Source organism: Phocoena phocoena, chromosome 3 (genome assembly GCF_963924675.1).
Source record: "Phocoena phocoena chromosome 3, mPhoPho1.1, whole genome shotgun sequence".
Taxonomy (NCBI): Eukaryota; Metazoa; Chordata; class Mammalia; order Artiodactyla; family Phocoenidae; genus Phocoena; species Phocoena phocoena.
In genome coordinates, this window is record NC_089221.1 from 59,310,726 (window position 1) to 59,332,736 (window position 22,011).

The 22,011-nt window shown below is 42.0% G+C and overlaps 1 protein-coding gene across 1 annotated transcript in view; it reads right to left on the minus strand.

Moving 5' to 3' along the window:
• Positions 1-10,217, minus strand: part of FAM169A (family with sequence similarity 169 member A) — a 61,649-nt gene extending 51,432 nt beyond the window's left edge. The window contains exon 1 of the mRNA XM_065874886.1: positions 10,087-10,217. The gene's annotated coding sequence lies outside the window, so the exon portion shown is untranslated. The remainder of the gene's footprint in view (positions 1-10,086) is intronic.
• Between the last annotated feature and the right edge of the window lie 11,794 nt (positions 10,218-22,011).

Consider the following 22,011-nt stretch of genomic DNA (forward strand, 5'->3'; position numbering starts at 1 on the left):
TGAGAGAGGAAAAAGATTTGATTACATATAGGTAAAGACTACCTATAAGTTTATGGGTAATGGGGCAGGAAGTTAAATGCGGTTCATACCTGTTACCTCTTTTTATTTCAAGTAGAAAACAAAATCATCTTTTGAAATAATCATCACTGAGCCAACAGTGGACTACACACCTGGTTCTATTTGAAACATTTCAGATGTATCCCTGATAGAGTTTTTATCCCAAACCCATGAAGCGGATAACTTATCTCATTTGTCAGATGAGGAAATTAAAACACCTAGCAGCAGAGTAACTTGTTCAAGGCACACTATAGTAAGTGGCAAAGCTAGAATTTGAACCCAGGCAGTCTCGCTGTGAGGCCTATCCTTTTAGTTACCACGTTATGTCTGAAAGCACAGCGCCTTAGGACCCTAAGATGGTATAAGATTGCTTATACATATCAAGAGAAATCTTAACAGTTTTCTTTCTAAAGGTTTAATTCCTCTCCATATCCAGAAAAATGGTCCTAGATCTAAGAAAACATTTAAAGATGAAGGTACTGGGTACCTGGTGTATTTTAGGGCTTACAAAAGCAAAATCCAGTCATATGTCATACAATTTTGTACACGTGAAAGGTGGAATATGTAGAATACTAGTTAAGCGAGTGTGTTCTTGAGCCAAACTGCCAGGATTACTAGCTGTGTGACCACAGGCAAATTACTTGAACAGAGAGAGAAAAAGAAACTCTGAGGAAGGAATATATTGCAAGGGTAAAACTAATAACTTTGAATACATATTAAAATTTTTACATCTAAAAACAAAAAATTCAGAGGCAAACGTTATATAAGCAATATGACCCACAAGAGTTAGGTTGCTTAATACAAATACAATGGTTTTTAAACTAAGATGCAAATAAACAAGCAAGTGGCATGGCCAATTCATAAAACAGGACAAACACCAAAAATGCTCAACTCTTAATTTCTTTTTAAAAAGCCTATTGCATGTACTTTTAAAACTAATTTATGAAAAATATTGGTATATACTTACATGTTTATACAGAAGATGATGTGGAAGGGCATACATTATATTGTTAACAGCAGTTATATTCTTGATGAAGGAGGAAGGAGAGACCCAAGGGAAGAGACATGCGGGGAAGAAAGGAGATTCCATATAGAACCTCTTCCTCAACCGTTTTTGTAGTGCAGTCTCTCTTGGATGCATCCGATTGACAAAATTTAGGTTACATGCCTGCATCCAACCTCCAAGGGAGACAGAATTTGATATGGGGGTTCTACCTTGGGGAGGCAAAACAGGGCTCATAGGGCTGAAATGAGACTCCTAAGCAAAATGAGTCAGAACACAAATACTAAATGACCACACCCAGGAATGGATGCTAAATCCTTTTCTAACTACATATACACTTGCAGCAAGATATACAGAGCTACTTACACTCCTCAGATACATATGCAAAAGCCTAACAATAAATTAATAGGTGATATTTCCACTACTGGGCATATACCCTGAGAAAACCATAATTCAAAAAGGGTAATGTACCACAATGTTCACTGCGGCTCTACAATAACCAGGACATAGAAGCAACCTAAGTGTCCATCGACATATGAATGGATAAAAAGATGGGGCAATATATACAATGGAATATTACTCAGCCATAAAAAGAAACAAAATTGAGTCATTTGTAGTGAGGTGGATGGACCTAGAGACTGTCATACAGAATTAAGTCAGAAAGAGAAAAATAAATACCATATGCTAACACATAATATGGAATCTAAAAAAAAAAAAATGGTTCTGAAGAACCTAGGGGCAGGACAGGAATAAAGACGCAGACGTAGAGAATGGACTTGAGGACACGGGGAGGGAGAAGTATAAGCTGGGACGAAGTGAGAGAGTGACATGGACATATAAACACTATACGATGTAAAACAGATAGCTAGTGGGAAGCAGCCGCATAGCATAGGGAGATCAGCTCGGTGCTTTGTGACTACCCAGAGGGGTGGGATAGGGAGAGTGGAAGGGAGATGCAAGAGGGAGGAGATATGGGGATATATGTATAGCTGATTCACTTTGTCATAACGCAGAAACTAGCACACCATTGTAAAGCAATTATACTCCAATAAAGATGTTAAAAAAATTTTTTTTAAGTTATACAAAATTTTTTAAAAATGTGCTTATAACTGAAGCTTCCACTTGACTGACTACATATAGTACTACAGAATACACGTGCCTCTAGAACATGTCAGCTACTGTAGCCCTTCATGACCCAGCTTACCGAACACTGCTTATCTCACAGGAGCAGTGGTCTACAAACATCAGGAAGGGCAAAATAAGAACTACTTCAATGAATACACCATAAAGTTTTGTCCTTCATTTCAACATTAGACAATCTATCTTTTTTTAACCTGGTTTCTTTACCATGTAACAGGTCTGATTTTATAGTGCTTAAAGTTAACAGGGGTTTGGTAGAAAACCTCAAGGACACAGGCAATTTTTAAAAACAGGAGTCCAAACAACATGCATGTTGTTGTAGATATCTTTAGCATAAAATATCACAGGTTTGTCTCATTTAGAACCACGAAGATGGATATTTTCATTTTAAAGGAAATACTCAGAACAAAAAGCAAAAACAAAACAAAACTTGGTGCTTAATGTTGGCATATGATTTATGAAATATTCTGCTGAGTTACAACCACCACCACCAAAACCACCCCACCCCATCCCCTAGTATTTTCACCGCACAACAAATACATGTAACCAAGGGCTGCTGCTAGCTGCAGAGTATCACCCCAACTTGGAAAACCAGCAGCCTCCAACCCACAGGCTAACCACTCTGCTCTCCCTTCCAGGCTTCTCCAACTCTGCACATAAGACTCATGGCCCCATACACCTGCTCTTGCAATCCTCGTGCAAACTCAGGTGTGTATGCTTACCCAGGTCAACTGAAATTGTTTTCTTACCTTTCACTGGCAGCAGTCCCAGGAAAAAAAAGAGATAGTAGTAGCCTTCCTCTCTGGCTTCAATACATATTTACTACATAAATGAATGACTGAACAAAGGTTTGTATAAATAAACCACACACTGGTGCTAGAAGCAAGAGCTGCCACAGATGAAACACGTGAAGTTCTGCTGCCAAAGGAAGAGCAATAGTCTCTCAACAGGCAGAGATAGAAGTGAAGAGACCCTCTAGTAAAGCAACTATACTCCAATAAAAATTAATTTAAAAAAAAAGAAGGGGCTTCCCTGGTGGCGCAGTGGTTGGGAGTCCGCCTGCCGATGCAGGGGACGCGGGTTCGTGCCCCGGTCTGGGAGGATCCCACATGCCGCGGAGCGGCTGGGCCCGTGAGCCATGGCCGCTGAGCCTGCGCGTCCGGATCCTGTCCTCCGCAGCGGGAGAGGCCACAGCGGTGAGAGGCCCGCGTAACGCATAAAAAAAAAAAAAAAAAAAAAAAAAAAAAAAAAAAAAAAAAAAAAAAAAGAAGAAAGGAAGACCCTCTAAGAAGATGGGAATGCTAAATGAAAGCCAGAAAGCATGCTGAGAATGGCAAGTAGCTGGATTCACCAACAGAGTTAAGGTATATAAAAAGAAGTAGTGGTAGGTACACTAGGAAAATAAATTGATAGAACATAACAGGCCAAGAATACGAGACTAAAGAGTTTGGACTTTATCTGGCACACAGAAGGAGGCAATTTAAAGATCCTGAGCAGAAAAGAGACATCCAAGGCTATGCTTGAAGACAGTTTATCTAGCAGCTGTGTGTAGGATGCATTAATAGGTAGAAATGAAGGCAGACAAGTTGAGAAACTCATGAGTTTCTCGTAAGTTCCTTGTGCATACTTCTTTTAACATACTTATCACATGAGAGTGTGATTTACTTTTCTTCGTCTATTCTGCCAGGCTCAGAACTCCAGAGAAGCATAATCCATTTTTCCAAACATATAAAAAGTAGGGATGAATCAAATGATCTCTGATGTCCTTTCTAACTAGTAACTTAGGTATCTATGTTCAATTACTTAGAGAACGAAGATAGGAAATAATTTACAAAGGGGTGGTATCATCAAATTCATTTATAACCACTTTTTATAATTCAAAATGTTTTCTGATGATGGAAGATCATTCATTGCTTGCTTACCTTGCACGAGGCATTATGTTCAATACTCTACACATATTATATCACTTATTCGTCAAAATGACCCTATGAGGCAGGTATTCATACATTCTTCCAACAAGCCTCAGGTGTGAAAAGGTTAGTAAGTTGCCCAAGTTCACACAGCTAGTAAGCGGCAGAGTCAGTCTCTAAACCTAGGCAATCTCTCTCCAGAACCTGGATTTAACCAGGTTCCCAGGTCAAGACAAAAGGTCAATATAACCCATAATGTATCTAATCATACAATTATCATAGAATATATCAAGCATATTGTTTAGTCACTCTTTAAGTGTTAGATTTTTTAAAAATCTTGCAGTATCCTCTCTTCAGACTTTAGATACTTGAAAAATTTGAAGAGTCAATACGCAGATGAAAACTTAAGACTTTTTCAACATATCTCTAAAGAGTAAAAGAAATGGGCCTTCCCAACAATAAATTCTACCCACAAATGTATCACGCCGCATGAAAACACAGACCAACCAATTAGCTGATCAGAGTCCTATTAGTGACAGCTGATACATTCCAACTCTGGTTGGAGTAACATCTCTCTGCGCTGTCCTAAATAAAGAACATCCGTGCGCCAGTTCTAGAAGGGAGAGCCAGGAACTTCTAGACTTCAGTTGAGTGGTTATTTGTGTATGAAATTGTAAAATCATATGAATCATTTTATAAAATAGAACTATGCTTTTTGTTGTTGTTGTCGCCATTCTGAGAAGCTACTCAGATACAAAAAGTTAGTATTCTCCAAACAAAATTTACTCAGAATCACTTCCATTTCTTTTTCACGGTTTAGAAAAATTTATCAAGAAATCTCCTCAGCCTTGAAATTAATTTCAAGAACTTTTTAGATATGCATTAACTTACAAAGCTAAATATCAAGACTTCTAACATGTGGTTGTTGTTTGCTAAATATAGCTCTATTTTCCACTCATATGATTAATTAATAGAAAACAGATTCTTAGTCTGGGATCCACAAAAGCTATAAAGGGGACTACATGAATTACTTTCAATTTTTCAAAAAACACGTATTTCCCCTACATAATACACAAAATAGTGAAAACCAAAGATTTTCTTGGTTTTAACTAGAATTCTACCAACTCAACTCATTTTGGTTATACTTTATCTCAGGTAAAGCAAAAGCTCTGACAAGTGGTAGAGAAATCACAATTTTAAAAAAGAAAAAGTAAATCAGTGCTTTGAAATGTACCTCAAAAAAGTGCTGTACGTGGCGCGATGTGGGGAGAAGATAATAAAAGAGAGAAAAAGATTAGAAACACTGAACTAGATACCAAAAAAACAAAAACAAAAAACGATCCTAATCTCATAGATGATAACATTAGTTGTAGCTCACCTTTAGGAACATTATCACATTTACCTCTGCCAACATTTTGACATAAGCTGTTATAACTACTCTTTTATAAAGCCAGGGTTCAAACTTATGTCTATTCGGTTTAAATTGTGGAATTATACTGCCTCTGAATAATAACTACTGTTAACTTAAGAATCAGAATAACTTCATCTGATATATCAGGGGCTGGCTGATCTAAACCTGAAAGCACTGTTAATATGTATAAGACTTTAGAGGGACTTCCCTGGTGGTCCAGCAGTTACGACTCTGTGCTTCCACTGCAGGGGGCTCAGGATTGATCCCTGGTGGGGGAACTAAGATTCCACATGCCTTGCCATGTGGCCAAAAAGTAAAAAAAAAAAAAAAAGACTTCAGACTAAAATGTTCCTTATCAGTACAGGTTATTACTTTATCAATCATTGTACAACAAACAGTCAAGCTCATTGACTTTTTCTCCACGGCTATTCATTCTTAAATTGGCTTCTCCCCTTATCGCTATACTTATATTACTTTTCTTAAGGCCTCCAATAACCTCTCAATTCCCAAATTCAAGGGATTATTTTCATTCTCACCCCTCTTGTCCTTATGACAGACCAAACCCAACTGACTATTCTGTGCCACTTAAAAGTTTCCCTCCTTCCCTGGACAACATTCTCTCTCAATTCTATTTTTTAGCTTCTTTCCCTCAGTTTCTTTCAGCAACTGAACCCTCTCCTCTACACAATCCATAAATGCAGGGGTCCCCCAACATGCAGTCTGGCACTTTTTTTTTTCTTTCTTTTTGCGGTACGCAGGCCTCTCACTGCTGTGGCCTCTCCCGTCGCGGAGCACAGGCTCCGGACGTGCAGGCTCAGCGGCCATGGCTCACGGGCCCAGCTGCTCCGCGGCATGTGGGATCTTCCCGGACCGTGGCACGAACCCGTGTCCCCTGCATCGGCAGGAGGACTCTCAACCACTGCGCCACCAGGGAAGCCCTGGCACTTTCTTAAAGAATACAATTTACTAAGTTGATTTGTTCCCTATACATATTTGCAAAAATCTTTTCTGCATTTAGATTTTAAGGAATTTTTAACATTTTAATCCACAATACTTCACTAAACTATAAACACCATGAGGGTGGGGTCTATTTGGTTTTGTGGTCCATAACATAAGACACTCAGTGTTTGCTGAATACACGAAAGCTCCCTTCGGTGTAACCTAGAACTAACATCTCATTGGAGCAGTTGGTAACTAAAATCATGCTTTGTTTTTTTTAAATATGTGCTAAGTCACAAACTTTCTGGCCCCAAAAATAGGTTGGACTAGATGAGTAGATCCCTCCTACAGAGTAGATAAACCTTAAGGTTTCATATACCAGCTCTAAAATTCAATGAGTCTAACAATTATCAGCTGTTCCCAGATTATCTGTAAATCATCACACCGCTTCCTTAATAAATACAACCTTGAGTAATTTTGTCATTGTTGTACCAAAGAATTGTGAAATACCCCTACTACCGATGAAGCATGCCAAATTTAGGACTTTAATTTCGGGGTTAAACATACAAAGGATCAGAAGCCTAAAGGTGTGTGAAAAGAAAATCACTGTAAACACAATAATCGTGCAATTCTTTTTTTCAATTTAGAATCATAAAATCTTAGAAATGGGAATAAACACGAAAGTTTTGTTTAACTTCCTACTCAACCAACGATCCTTTCTACAGAATCCATGATATTTTTTGAAAACCTGCCCGAATACTCAATCCTTTTGTATTCTAATTAACTCTAAAAAGTAAATCTTAGGCATATGACTGAACCTAACACACACAGAAGGCTTAAAAAAGGTTAGTTAGGTAGGAGATACGTAGAAAAATGTTAGGTTTTTCTTTCTCTTTTCAATTTCTCAACCATTGGTATAATAATGCTCAAAATCTCAAGCCACATTAAAGATAAAAAAAGCACACCAAGATCACTTCCAAACTCAGGTTAATCAAATTCAATAGTACCAATTCAGTACTGACACGGGTATTAAGAGAATCAGCGTAAAGATATAGGGATTGTGTTTGACTATGTGCTGAACTTGCCGGCAGGAACAATCTCAATCCCTTGGGACCTAGCACAGGTCCAGTCAGGGCACAGGCAATCCTTAGCAGGCAATCTTTACTTCCTTAAGTTCTCTGAAACAAGACATCTCTCAGCTCATCTCTTGATGTCCAAGGTCCCTTTCACCTCCATAATTCTTCCCACAGAACATGTCATTAAGGAGTGTCATGACACTTCTGCTAGGGATGGTACATGATATGGAATCATGTGTTTGCAGAGATACTAAGTGAAAGAGTCTTCAACTAATCAGAAAAAAAGTTCAGAGTAATTTAATAAAGAGGATGACTCTCAAAAGCATCTGACTATAAAATATTTTGTTTTCTCCAAATCAAAGTTAAGCCTTTCGTTTGACGTATATTGTATCTTTATGAGAGAAATGATACCACTTGTAATGATTCGAATACTATTTCAAAGGTCAGTCTCATTTGGAACTTGTTAGAACCTAAAATCCACAGGTAAAGCATCTTAGGTTATAATCACTCAAGCAGGAGACCGATGTTGCTACTCATATAAGCTAAGTTCCCTAAGCCAATCCTCATCATAAATTCAAAGAGAGGAGTTCACTGTGACAGCTACAAGCTTTCCATGAAAGGCTCTGATAGTTTACCTTTATTTGTACTGGAAGTCTTATCACAAATGGACTTTTCGCAGGTTCCTCTCACCACCACATTCCCTGGGCTCCCCCCACCAGAAAAAACAAACAACAACAAACAAGCAAAGGTTTTTAAAAACCAAAAACTTAGTCTCATCCACATACCAAAAACTTAATCTTGTCCATGTTAGTCACTAAAAATCGTTCCTCTTGAAGGAGAAAAGCAAAATACAGTTTGCAAAAATAACCTACACATCTTTTGTACATACACACATAAATGCAACCAGACGATACAAGGCACATCAAACCCCGATCCATTTTAGTGAATTCCCTCCAGGGCCCAAATGTGTGTATTATGCAACTGCCACCATTCCAGACTTTAATCCCTGTCTGTGATGCAGTGATAAAATACAGATGACCGGAGTATAATCTACTAGGTACGTACGTATATTTGCGAGGAGACAAGTTGAAACAAGAATTACCAAATTCTCTGGAACCGTGAAAATGACGGAAGGTGTAACAGTTCTAAATCACAACTTTTCCTTTGGGTAGTCTTTTAGCAACCTGTCCCTACCCCCCTCAAAATCCTCACACGAGAGCGTTTTCGTTGAGGTTTTGAAACGATATCCCAAAAGAGGAAGGGGTAGTGGTTATTTTAGAATCTACTCCAGGCAAGACACTCATACCACTTTCCAGAAGCTGAAAAGCCAGTGAGATACTTCACCCCCTCTCCCAAAGGGCGATAATGGGAGTAAATGTAATCCAGATCCCTGAGCCATAAACAAACCAAAGCTTCACCCACTGATTTCCTAGGGCACAGGCCTCGAAAAATTGCATAATGGACAGCTAAGAATTAGAACAAAATTGTAATGACCTACATTCTAGAACGGAATCTATACAATACCTATTCCAAAAGTGGTTAAAGGTAAGAGCAGCGGTAAGAGCATCCGTGGCTGAACCCAAGTCCAAACGCTTCCGCCCCACCAGCCACCAGGTCCGCTTCCCCCACGCCAAGGCGACCGACCGGGCGGACAGGCTCCAGGTGGGAGAGGTGGGAGGGGAGGGGAGGGGAGTAGAGGGGGCACAGCAAGCAGCAGCTGGGGAACGGGCCGCGGCGGGCGGAGGAAGGAGAAGGAGGCATTCCCTCACACAAAATGGTGGCGCTGGCGCGGAGGCCGGCGCACCTGGGGCGTGCCACACGCCCCTCGGGGGAGCAGGCCAGTTGCCCGCAGCTGGACGCGCGCCCCGGGCCCGGGTGGCCGGCGTGGGCCTGCGTCGCGCCCGAGTCCTCGGGGCAGCCCGCAGCTCTTGGTCCGCGTCACCGCCCGCGCACGGGGGTGCGGGGCCGGGGCCGGCGGGGCGCGAGGCCGGACCGGGCAGCCTCGGCCTGGGCCCGCGGCCCCCGCCCGGGACGGGCCGCGCACTCACCTCCGACGCGCCGCCGGAGCCCGGGAAAGGAGGCGGAGCCGCGGGAATGAATGAAGCCGGCGGCGGCTCGCTGGCGACCCCCAGCCGGGCCCGGGCCGCGCCGCTCGCGGCTGCGGGGGCCGGTACAGCCGCCTGCCCCTCGCCCGGGACGCCCGGCTCCTGGTCGGCGGGTCGGCCGCAGCCCACCGTGCCCTCCGCCAGCGTGACGCACTTGCGCCGCAGCGCCTCCAGCCTTTGCAGCCGCGCGGCGCCCGCGCCCACCGCGAATCCCCCCGCCCGCCCGCCCGCGCCGCGCGGCCCCTCCTCAACGCCCGGGACGCCGCCCTGCCTCCCGCCGGGCTCGCTGGTTAGGCGGGCGCCGGGCAGGTGCGGACTTGGCCGGCCGGAGGGCGCCACGCGGCCGCCGCCCCGCCACCCGCGCCCCCTCTCCCCGCTCCCGCCGCCGTCGCTAGTCAGAGCGCGACGCCCCAGCTCAGGCAATGGCCGGGTATTAAAGAGTGACCTTGGCTTAGGTATAAAAATAGGTGCGGGTAAGCTGCGGGGACCACGACGCTGAATTTGCGTATTCCTTTAATGTCAACATTCGCAGGATCCCGTTTGCACGCCCCAAGGAGTTCTCCTCTAGCGAGGGGCGGGACCTCCGGGAATTTATCCAGGGTGGGCGAGGCCTGCCGGCCTCGGACAGGGATGCGGAGGGTGCGGAAGAGGTCCACAGGCCCCCTCCGGCCACCTCCCTCCGAAACCCACTGCCACACTGGAGGATGGAAGGCGAAAGGAAGTCGAGAGGCCCCTTCACAATTTGGACAAGCCCAAGTGCCCAGACTTCCATCTTGAGATTACAAGGAACCACCAGATTCCTGCGTTGAGCCTTTCTTTTTCAGAAACTAGCACACGCAAAACTATCCCTAACCCAGAAGGACCGCGCTCCACCCTCCTTCGCTTCCTCTTCCAATTCATTTCCCTTGCCTTAGCGCCCAGGGCCCTTTTGCTAATTACACTCCCAGGAGAGAAAGATAAACTCTCAGGTATTTAAAGCATGGTAGATTTCTTTAAAGTAATGCATGCCATGGTTTAAAAATGTTTAATAAGTGTACTGAGGAATAGTATTGTATTTGAGTAATTTTAAGACTTCCTATTATCCATAAACTCTGGAAAATAAACTCATCATTCAAGAGGCGTGGCACTGTTTTTATCTCATCCAGTACCTTTGAAATTGCTTCTTTAATTCCTCAGAAATATTTAGCAATCATAGTACCGACCTTTCATGACGTTACTAACGATCAATGAGATCAATAAATACTTCAAAGAATACTTGTTGATGCAGAGATATTTGGCTCAGAATTTTTTCTTCAGACTTTTCTACCTTCAGTTGCTCGTAAGAATCAACCTCACATCTGTAATGTTTTTTTATTTGTAATATTTAATTAGCAGAAATCTTAAATGTTATACATAAAGTAGTTACCATTTTTGTGGACCTTAACAATGAACTAGATTTAATTGAGCAGGAATTTTGAATAGCTGGGGGTTTTTTTAATTTTTGAATTTTATTTTATTTATTTTTTTATACAGCAGGTTCTTATTAGTCATCCATTTTATAGACATCAGTGTATACATGTCAATCCCAATCTCCCAATTCATCACACCACCATCCCCACCCGCTGTGGCTTTCCCTGCATGGTGTCCATACGTTTGTTCTCTATATCTGTGTCTCAATTTCTGCCCTGCAACTTTTCATCTGTACCATTTTTCTAGGTTCCACATATATGCGTTGATATGCGATATTTGTTTTTCTCTTTCTGACTTACTTCACTCTGTATGACAGTCTCTAGATTCATCCACGTCTCTACAAATGACCCAATTTCGTTCCTTTTTATGGCTGAATAATATTCCTTTGTATATATGTACCACATCTTCTTTATCCATTCATCTGTTGATGGACATTTAGGTTGCTTCCACGTCCTTGCTATTGTAAATAGTGCTGCAATGAACATTGGGGTGCATGTGTTTTATCCACAGCAAATCTTGAATGAATGAAGTTATATAACTCTGGAATTTATATTTCTAGGGCTGTATGTAAGTCGGAGTCCCCAGGGCAATTCCAAACAATTGCCACTTGGGAAGATGTTCTTTTGGCTATCACACTACAGGTGTTGAAGCCTTGGGCCATAGAGTAAAGCTAGCCAATGCAACTTTTTACATTTGAAATGCATGAATGTGATTGGCTTTTAGCTATTATTGTAGTCAGTGGCTACTTGTGCCTGGGAAGCCTGTCTTTCAAATGTCTGGCCACTCTGTTAGGAATCAAATCACACTCACCTAGCCCTATAAAAGAGAGGGTCCAGTGGCCCCTCATTCAAGCAGCTAAACCCAGCTCTCTTCCTGCAGCAAGGGTCTTTCCTGCAGAGACCTACTAAAGAAGTGCTGTCTCCTACCTATGAGGAGTGTCCTGTGAGGAAGCTCTGGCTTCGTTGTCTTTACCTGCAACATGATAAGGCTTTGAGTGTTTTAAGAAAAAAAAATCACCATTTACGTTCCTCTTTGGCTGAGATACATGAAATCTTGCTTCTGTGTCTACCCATATTCTGAAGATCCATGTGCTCTTAGTGCGCAAAGAATTAAAAAAACAAGTCTTTATCAGATTAATAAATAATTTGAAATATGCTTTGACGCTTTTGTCTAAAAAGTTTTGCAGCAAGTAAAAGGATTATTGCTTTGATCTTTGCTGTTGCATATGCGTGCTTTAATTATTATTTTGTTAAGTTATAAGCAGAAAGAAACATGCTGAGTTCTTACTGTATTGTTAGTATATGTCAAAAGTAGAATGAAACCATGTTAAGAGAGACTTGTTAAAACACTGGACTTTGGAGATTGCTGATACAAATGACCCAGAAAAGAGCCCTTAAACTGTACTGGAAAAGAGAAATTCCTAATGGCTAAAATAATGGCTAATGTTTTTGATTGTTAACAAATTGCAAGGCACTCTACTAACTTCTTTGTGGAAATTAACTTATTTAATTCTAATAACCATCCTTCGAGGTATATACCAATGTTATCCCTGGTTTACCTACAAGGAAATTGAGGCACACAGAGAAGATAAGTAATTTGCTCAGGGTCAGACAGCTAATAATCCTGGCAATTTGGCTCAAGAGCACACTCCCTTAACCAGTGTTCTATACCGCCTTTCATGGACACAAAATCTTATGCCATATGATTGAATTTCACTTTTGAAGCCCTAAAACATACCAATGCCTTCATGTTTAAATGATTTCTTAGATCCAGTAGTATTTTCCTGGACATGAAGAGGGAATTAAACCCTTGGTTAGAAAGAAAACTTGTAAGACTTCTTCACATATATATTAAGCAAAATTATATAATCTGTTAGTTTTTGAAAAGCAAAAAAAACCAAAACAACAACAACAAAAAAAAACCTTTTAAGGTTAATTGCTCTCCAAGTGTTTCAGGTTCCAGAGATCAGTTATAAGTTTTATTTATACATTTATATAGAGAATGGAAGAAACACATTTCCTGAGAAAAGATTCATCACCATCTTTGACCCTCCATTAGACTTAGATGGGTAGAATTAGGGTCCAATGTATACAATACACATGTTTTAAATTCATAAAATTACAATGAAAAGGTTTTCATGACTGAGGTAGCCCAGGGACTTCTAGATCTAAAATATTAGCCAGTTAGTTAACTAGTTAGCTAATAGTGTCAGCCATGGAAAATGGGAAGTGGGAAGGTAATCTTTCCTACTCACCCTAGAAGAATGCTTTATTTTTTCCTCAGGTATATAAAGTATGTCACAGGAATGCTTTAATTATTTTTTTAACATCTTTATTGGGGTATAATTGCTTTACAATGGTGTGCTTTAATTATTAAAAGCAGTATTTTGTTGGGGTTTTCTTTGTCAAACACTACTACTATCTGAGGATTTCAAATTCCTGAATGGTACTATGCACTGAGAAAAAGAAGAAAAAAGAACCTGAAGAACAAGAGAAATAACAGGTTTGAGAAGACCAGTTACATTTCTTCTTCTGGTTTGGTTTGATCTAATATGAGATACAAATTTAAGCACGGAGTATTTGGTAAGTTTAGGCTCAGTTTAAGAGAAAGAAGATGTGGTATTTTTCATATTACTAAAGAAAAATTACATATTTATATCCATATATAGCAAGATGCCTAGTTAATATCCATTTTCCCCTTCTCTCTGCCAGACCCAATTTTGTTCAGGGTGGCAATGTGTCCAACCAAAACTATTTTCCTTCCCAGACTCCTCTTGCAGCTTATGATCATTTTGGTCAATGAAATGTAAGCAGAAGATTATTTGGTATGGCTTTCCAAGAAAGCTTTTTTTTTTTTTCCCTGATAAAAGACACGCTGAGCTATCCCTTTGCCTTTTGCCATTTGTGCTTTTTTCTCCTTCCTGCCTGGAAGAAGGCCTTACCTCTAGGATCAGAGCAGCTGTCTTGTAACCATGAGCTGACCATGAGAATGAAACCCATGTATTAACTATGCCAGAGACAAGATATAGTAACATGGGACAATCATGCCGTGTTGGAGCTACCACACCGATTCCAGACTGCCGACCCCCAGTCTTCTTGGTCACTTGCCAGCAAATGCAATCCTCACTAAAATTCAAAGTTAAACACTGTCTCCTTGCTATGGCTAGAAAAAAAAGAACACACTTCTATAATATGTATACTATACTTTATAGATGCTCTTCTATGATTTTGCTGCTGTCTTAAGGAACTGCATTTTGCAGAAATCAGTGCTCTCTGTGACTTACCTACCTAGTATTTGATGAAGAAAACACATTACTCCCTGACCATGAAAAGAATATCTTATACTTGATCATTTAGTGCATTTGATTTTAAACATTTCACACGTGACCTCAGTAAGTCTGGAGGACTTACACTGTGAGGAAGGATAAGAAGTGGCTGTAGTAGTCTAGAAACAAGTTACTGGCCAAAGTAATCGCCATGCCTAGTGTATAAGGAATGTACAGAAAAGTATAATTATGTTTTTCTTTTTTAATTAAAAATAAGTGGAAGAATCAAGGCATCAAGAGGGATCCTAAAATGAAAATAAGTAGTCTATACTTCATAGAAAGCCACCTGGCAATACGTATCAGAAGTGATGAAAGTGTGAATGTTCCCCTTAATACTTAAGGAAACTTTTAAGAAGAAGAAAAAATTAACTACAATCTAATGTTTTTTATTGAGTCTATTTCCTAAAGTGGCTATTGAGTAAACGACAAGAAAATAAGTAAAAATTTCAAAACAGTGAAAAAGAAGTTATGTGCATGATGGCACTAAAGCATTTTTTTTAAAAGCCAAAATGTATAAATAATACCATGAATGTCTAAAGAGGTATATTAATATTAACCAAAGAAATACAAAAAAGTTTGCCTATCTTATTGCAGGCAATAAGAGGTATTATTTTTAATCACTAATAGCAACCACAAAGCTTATTGAAACAGCTACTCACTCTATAATAGGTTGACATGCAAATGGACTGCCCATCTGGAGGCAAAGTATCATGGTCACCGTTGCCATTGTTGCCGGGTTACGTTTATTAAACACTTATGTACCAAACATTGTACTAAATGTTTTACTTAAGTTGTCTTGTTTAATCCTCACACTATCTATTTCAGGTAGATACTATATCCTTATTTCAAAGATGAGGAAACTGAGGTTTAGGGAGATGAAGAAATTGACCCAAGGTGGTAGAGCAGGAATTTGACCATTGTCCTGAATTATACTAGACTTTAAATGCTAGACTTTAGACTTAACTATACTGCTTCTCAATTAGTATATATCCAAGCTTCTAGAAAATATTTATATTAACACCCTCTCACCCAATATTATATATTTATTAACTGAACATGTGTCTTTTGAAAAGTCTGTTATGCCAGGCGCTGTGCTGTATAGACCCTGTGATGTGACAAACTGACAAACGGGACAGGCAGAGCCAACAAGAAATGTGGATGTGCCTGTAGAACAATGGTTTGCTGGCAGAACTGAGAAGACAACTAATGCTTTTAGCAGAGTGCAGGGTGTCAAGAAATGAGACCAGAGAAACAGGCAGGACCAGTTATTCCTCTAAAAAGCCCTGGTCAGCCATGGTCAGTATGGACTCCCTCCCAAAGGCAAGGGAGAGCTGTTTAAAAAGTTTAAGTTTCAGAGTGACACATGTTAGCAAATTTTCTCAGGCTGCAATGGGGAAAATGAATTGAAGAAAATATGACTGAGGCAGGGAACCAGTTATGGAGCTGATTAATTAATCTGGGTGAGAGAGGGCAGTCTGGTCTAGAGGTCACAGTGAGGATGAAGAGAAGTAAATGAATTCTAAAGCTCAAAGGTGGGAAGTGGAATCAACAGGACTTGGCAAAAGGTGCAAAGTAATAGAGAAGAGAAGCAAGACAACCAGGCTTCTGGCTTCAACCAGGGTAGATATCGGTGCTGCTTACTAAAATAGGCATCTCTAGAGAAGGAGAATTTAGGAGGTAAAATCATGAATTCCATTTTGGCTATGTTGAGTTTTCTGTGCTGTGAGACATTCAGGTGGGAACATCTGAAACAGATCTTTAGGAACTGGAGCTCAGGGTTGTCAGGGACAGGGGGGCAATTTCCCTCTCTATCCCTCTTGAGTTCTTGTGGTGTAATGAAGCAGGATCCTATGGGGTCTTCCCAGAACAGACTGCGCCCTCCCATTCCCTCTGCTTTAGTTCCTCCCTGAAGTACCTAGATAATAGTATCTGATGCACATTTCCTCAGTTGTTTTACTGAGATGCTAAAACCCCCACCAAATGGAAGAAGTTGACTATTTGATGACCCGAATCTACTGGAGCCTGAGGACTGATAATGTTAACTCCTGTAACATCAGCCGGTTAACTCATCATCCACCAATCAGAGAATTGTGCATGAGCTGATCACATACCCTGCAACTCCCCTCCGTATCTTGCCTTTAAAAATGCCTCCCTGGGCACATATACACAATGGAATATTACTCAGCCTTAAAAAGAAATGAAATTGAGCTATTTGTAATGAGATGGATAGACCTAGAATCTGTCATACAGAGTGAAGTAAGTCAGAAAGAAAAAGACAAGTACCGTATGCTAACACATATATATGGAATTTAAGGGAAAAAAATGTCATGAAGAGCCTAGGGGTAAGATAGGAATAAAGACGCAGACCTACTGGAGAACGGACTTGAGGATATGGGGAGGGGGAAGGGTGAGTTTTGACAGGGCGAGAGAGAGTCATGGACATATACACACTAACAAACGTAGTAAGGTAGATAGCTGGGGGGAAGCAGCCGCAGGGCACAGGGATATTAGCTCGGTGCTTTGTGACAGCCTGGAGGGGTGGGATGGGGAGAGTGGGAGGGAGGGAGACGCAAGAGGGAAGACATATGGGAACATATGTATATGTATAGCTGATTCACTTTGTTGTAAAGCAGAAACTAACACACCATTGTAAAGCAATTATACCCCAATAAAGATGTTTAAAAAAATAAAAAAAAAAAAAAATAAAAAAAAAAAAAAAAAAAAAAAATGCCTCCCTGGACTCCCCTGGTACAGTGGTTAAGAATCCACCTGCCAGGGGAAACATGTTCAAGCCCTGGTCCGGGAAGATTCCACGTGTCGCGGAGCAACTAAGTACATGTGCCACAACTAACTGAGCCTGCGCTCTAGAGCCTGCGAGCCACAACTACTGAAGCCCACGTGCCTAAAGCCCATGCTTCACAAGAGGAGCCACTGCAATGAGAAGACCGCTCACCCGCTCACCGCAAAAAAGAGTAGACCCTGCTCTCCGCAACTAGAGAAAAGCCCCCGCACAGTGACGAAGACCCAATGCAGCCAAAAATAAATAAATAATTTTAAAACATGAAGAATAAAAATGCCTCCCTGAAACCCATCAGGCAGGTTGGGTATTTTGAGCACTAGCTGCCCTGGACTTTTTGCTTGGCACCCTGAAATAAACGCTGCACTTTCCTTCACCACAACCCAGTGTTGTTACTGGACACAAGTTCATGTGCCCCATGCACAGTGAGGCCAAACACACCAAAATGTGGGAGTTTGGAGCAGAGAAAGGTTTATTGCAGGGCCAAGAGAGGAGAATGAGTGGCTTGTGCTCAAAAACCCGAGCTCCTCGATAATTTTTGGGAAAAGTTTCTACAGGCAAAATTTGGGGTGAGGAGGGTGTGTGGCTTTCTTCTAATTGGTTCGTGGTTGAGGTAAAGGGGCGGTGCCCCAGGAATCTTGTGCTCAGCCTGAAGTTACCATCCTCCACCTGGGTGGAGGCCTAAGTTCCTGCAGAAAACTCAAAGATATTGTATATTCCTTGAGGAGGCACCAGGATCCTGCACTATAGTTTCTTGATTGTTACTCCTTTGTTTCTGCATTTCCTTACTTCCCTGATTAGCAACTGTTTGAATCTGCTTTTTGGAGCTCAGGGAGGTCTAGGAGGCTGAAGCCTTTATCCTGCAAATAAGAAGCAGGACGTGGTACACGGAAAATCTTTTGTACCTGGGAGGGCCCCACAGGGTTTCAGTGTCAGTTGACTGGCTTTACTGGGCACAGGCAAGCGGACCTGCGTTTGGATCAGTAACAGTGGCTGGACTAATATACAAGACAGATGAACAAGAGAAAAACCAATTAAATTTCATGCACATAGGAGATCATAAAATGATGCCCAGAGAGTGACCAAAGGCAGGTAGCTTTTATATTTTTTCACACAAAGAAACAATAAATTTGTGAGGATTTTACAGGACAAAGAACCTTAGGTTTGGACGCTTAATTACTAAGGAATTTAAGCAAAGTTTGGGCTTGGATAGTAAATTAGTAAAGGAGGAATAAGGTTTATTTATACAGGCTTCTCAGCCCCGAATTCCCTACCTCTGGTGATAAGGATATCTTTCTACCTCCTGGCACAGGGAAGGCACCTTTCACATGGGAGATTTATTTCCCGCTTTCAGGGAGACAGAGAGGAGGGAGGGTCAAAGTGTCTCTACTGCATTGGCTGTTTTTTAAGTTTCTTTTTTTTTTGGCTGTGCCTCGCAGCTTCCTCCCCAGCCAGGGAGGGATTGAACCCGGGCCCCCCCCCCCCCCCCCCCCCCCCCCCCCCGGCTGTGAAAGCGTGGAGTCCCAACCAGTAGACTGCCAGGGAATTCCCTTAGGTAACTTTCATTCAACATAATTAATATGCCACTGAGGCTTGTTGATTATTGAGGTGGCCTGCCCTGGGCCCCAACAGGGGAGACATCTAGACTGAAGGTATAGATGGGGAGTCATTGCATAGGGATGGAAGTTGGAGGAGCCACGGGATGAGTGAGCTTACTGTGGGAGACTGGGAGGAAAAAGCACAGGCACAGGAAAAACCTAACAGAGACCAGGAGAAGGTCCTACATAGGAAGCAGAGACGTAGCCAGAGAGGAGAGGGCAAATGTGGGGTATTGAGGCCCAAAGAAAGGAGTTGAGTCATCAGTGGAGTTAAATGCTCCCTTCAGAATTTATCCAAAGGAACTAGTTAAGGGTGAGCACAAAGAGTTGCAAACAAGATGATTTCGATATTGTTTGTGACAGGAAAATACTGGTGGTGGGGAAGCCCACCAAAGAGTTGTTACTGAAAGTATTGGTACCTCCATACAGTGGAATGTGCTGTAGTCTTTACATCGCCTTTCTGAACAATATTTATGGACATAGGAAAATGTTGAGTAGCAAAGACATCGGTCTAAAGAGTATGATACCACTTTTGCTTTTAAAATTATGCTCAATTATACAGATATATTCAGAGAATGTATAAACCATAAGGATAGATATTGAAATGTTAACACCAAAAGTTGGAAAATGAATTCAAAAGGGGCAAAACTGGGTAGTGGCATTACTGAATAGGTAATTTATATTTTTTATATTATTTTTTCATGATAAACATATAGTCCTTTTATAATAAGAACAAATTTAGTGGGGTTTTGGTTAAGAAATGTGTGGTACATAACCCATAACATGCAGTGATTAAATATTATACTTATAGAAACTAGATATCAACATGGAAAAATATGTGTGCTAGAACATTAAGGGATGGCAAGTTAAATTACTTTTATAGAAAGGAGCAGGATAAGAGTTGGTAGAACCATCAAAGACAAACAAATCCACACACTAGTTAAAGGGCATAAAGACAGATTTTATTCAGTAACTACTGCCGCAGGGGAAAGAGCCGAACTCAATTCTGATTTGCGAAGAAGTGAATGGGCATTTTAAAAGGAGAATTAGGGATTAGGGAGGGGGGAGCAAAGCAGGGAGGGAGAGGCTAGGGAGGGGGGAGCAAAGCAGGGAAGGAGAGGCGAGCAAAATTAGAAAAGGGAAAAGTTACAAAAAGCGGGTAAGGAGGTTGGTTAACGTGAATGTGAATGTGATTAGGCCTTCTGTGTCTGCTAAGTGGAATTCATCCAAGTTAGGCATCTGGTGTCCCCCAGAGACTGGGAGGCAGAGGCCCTATCATCCTGATGATTAAGCTTCAAAGAAATGGCTTTCAGGTCTTTGAAAAAGACATTCTTGGGTTGTAGGAGGCTCACATATATCTCAAAGGGACAGAAGAAGAATTTACAACTGTAAGTTTTTTCAATAAATGCTCTGAGAATGGGAGGTCAAGGGCCTATGGTCCGGTGTTGGCTGGAACAAACAGTAATTCCTTTGTCAGCTGAGAGCTTTTCCAGACAGGAACTTAAGGGGGGGTGGACGGTGGGTCATGCCAGGGCCTTAGGCTGCAAGAAGCTGGCTAGAGTTTGGTCAAGTCTCTTAGGATGAGGGTTTGGATGGAGTTATTCGTACCCAGAGTTTTTGCAGTTTTCAGGACCAACGTGTCCAAGATCAAAAAGAGGGGACAAGGGCTTCCCTGGTGGCGCAGTGGTTGAGAGTCCGCCTGCCGATGCAGGGGACAAGGGTTCGTGCCCCGATTCGGGAGGATCCCACGTGCCGCGGAGCGGCTGGGCCCGTGAGCCATGGCCGCTGAGCCTGCTGCTCCGCAACGGGAGAGGCCACAACAGCGGGAGGCCCGCGTACCGCAAAAAAAAAAAAAAAAAAAAAAAAAAAAAGGGGACAAAAAAAAAAAGAGGTGACAGATCAAGGAGAGGCTGTGTAGTTCCTCTTCCGACACAACTGGGTAAAGGCCTCTGCCCCATCAGTCTTGTAATAAATGAGTCCCATACTTTAATCCTTGCCCACTCCCCAGCAGAGTTGATTCCTAGCTGAAGAGGGACCCTGAGAATACACACTATAATGTCCTTGCTCCATGGTCTTTATACATACTGGGCCTGGCACAAGGCCACACACCAGAGGGCACGAGAAAAGGCTAAAATCCTACCTGGGCTCTGTGTGCCATACCAAGTGCCCTACTCCATCAGCCAGAGGATGGGGCGCCTTTTTCTTTTCTCTCTTTTTTTTTTAAATTAATTTTTATTGGAGTAGAGTTGCTTTACAATATTGTATTAGCTTCTACTTCACAGCAAAGTGAATCAGCCATACATGTATATATATCTCCCCCCACCCCCGCCCCCATTTAGGACACTACAGTGCATTAAGCAGAGTTCCCTGTGCTATACCGTGTGTTCCCATTGAGGCAGGAGATAGATGGGCTCCAGGCTAGACATTTACAACTGGCCTCCTGTTCACACCTCCTGGGGTGAGAAGAAGATGAGCTCCAGGCTCATTACCAGCCCTCTGTTTACATTTCCTGAAGCAGGAGACAAATGGGCTCCAGGACTACATATTTATGGCTGGACTCCTGTCTATATTTCAAGATCTGTACCTTGATATAAAAACCAGCGACAGGAATAGGGTAAATAACCGGACATTGGGCATTTTTATGGCGGGGATAGAGTGGGACTAAACCCTGTTAAAAGATCAAGCGTTCACACATTTCCCATCCTTGGAGCAAGGGAGGCACTACACATGCGCAAAAGCCTTCACGGGGTCAAAAAGGCAGGAGATGCCAGACCACAGTAAGTCCTACTATCTCCTCCCAGACGCCTTTGCAGTGGGATCCATCTTAACCGAGGGGTGTGTGCGCACCCAGGGGAGGGTCCAGAGGCAAATTAGCCATGGGGTCAAAACAATACGATTGGTCAAAAAGAAGACAAAGACCCAGAAGACTGCCCCCTTATAAAGGATTTAAACTCCCCAGAAGGGCAACTCTGGGGACTCTCTCTCCCTGAGTTCGCCCGTGAGTCTTTCCACAGGTACTTTGCTTTCCCAATTTTCTCTTTACTTTCTGCCTCCTTGCCTGAATTCATTTTTGACAAGGTGGGCAAGAACTAGGGATCCAGGCCCTAGCTGCTGGCCCCTGTGGTCCAGTGGTTACAACTCCCGGCCCGGGAGCTAAGATCTTGCTGCAGCTACTGCTCCCTGCTGCTGGCTGCAAGCTGA